The sequence below is a fragment of the Tiliqua scincoides genome, chromosome 1 (assembly GCF_035046505.1).
Source record: "Tiliqua scincoides isolate rTilSci1 chromosome 1, rTilSci1.hap2, whole genome shotgun sequence".
NCBI lineage: Eukaryota > Metazoa > Chordata > Lepidosauria > Squamata > Scincidae > Tiliqua > Tiliqua scincoides.
Genome location: NC_089821.1, coordinates 241343183 through 241344181, shown reverse-complemented (window position 1 = coordinate 241344181; position 999 = coordinate 241343183). Strand labels below are relative to the sequence as shown.

The following is a 999-nucleotide window of genomic DNA, read 5'->3' as shown; positions in this document are numbered from 1 at the left end:
ATCCTATCCACACTTTCCTGGGAGTAAGCCCCATTGACTCTAATGGGACTTACTTCTGAGTAGACATGCATAGGCTTGAGCTGTGCATCTCCTAGTATAGGAGACAAATCAGATTCCTAACCAAACCCTTATCAGCTCTGATATATTTTCATGGTCTATTTTTGTTTTTCCTACCAGCTGCTGGAAAAATTTAATTTCATTATATTAATAAAGGGTTCAATCCTATCCAAGGAGAATGGGAGAAATGACTAGTTGGATTGGGGTCCAAAGGGGTGTGTATGTGTAATGTTGGTCAGACTGGTTGTTCACAAAGTTCATTTGATAAAACAATTATATTGGTATGCTTACAAAGTTTAAAAAATGAGTCTTCCTGGACCAGACAAAATCTACCTACTCCAGCATCCTGTCTCCAACAGTGATCAGCAGCTGGTTGGCAACCTTCAGTCTCAAAAGACTATGGTATAAGCCTGCAGCACCCGGTATTCCCAGGTTGTCTCCCATCCAAGTACTAACCAGGCCTGACCCTGCTTAGCTTCCGAGATCAGACAAGATCGGGCATGTGCAAGGTAACAGTTGCTGCTGATCATTTATAAAGCATGTACATTGCTGTGTATTAATAATATATTTTTAAGATCTGCATTTAATTAATGATATGATTAATATAATTAATATTAATATAGTTAATATTTCTGGCCACTTCCTGTTTAATGATGTCACTTTTAGCCCTCAGGAACATGATGGTGAGTCATGGCCAACAGCCGAGGGGGTCAAGGGAGCCACTGGGTGGAAAAGTTTGAGTACCACTGCTGTAGTGGATTCTTATGGACCCCCCAAAATTGGACCACATACAGATGGGGGTTCCTCTACAGATATTCTATGAATGCACATAAAGTGAGAGGAAAAAGCAACCACTCAATTTCATATACATTTGTTAGTCATGGATTTTGAATGCCTGAAAGGGGCTGTAGGGTTTTTTTGTTGTTTTTTTTAAACAAATCA

General features: G+C 39.6%; 1 pseudogene; it reads right to left on the bottom strand.

Annotated features, from left to right (window-relative positions):
• Positions 1-464: 464 nt before the first annotated feature.
• On the bottom strand, positions 465-584 carry LOC136637244 (5S ribosomal RNA; annotated as a pseudogene).
• Positions 585-999: the final 415 nt, after the last annotated feature.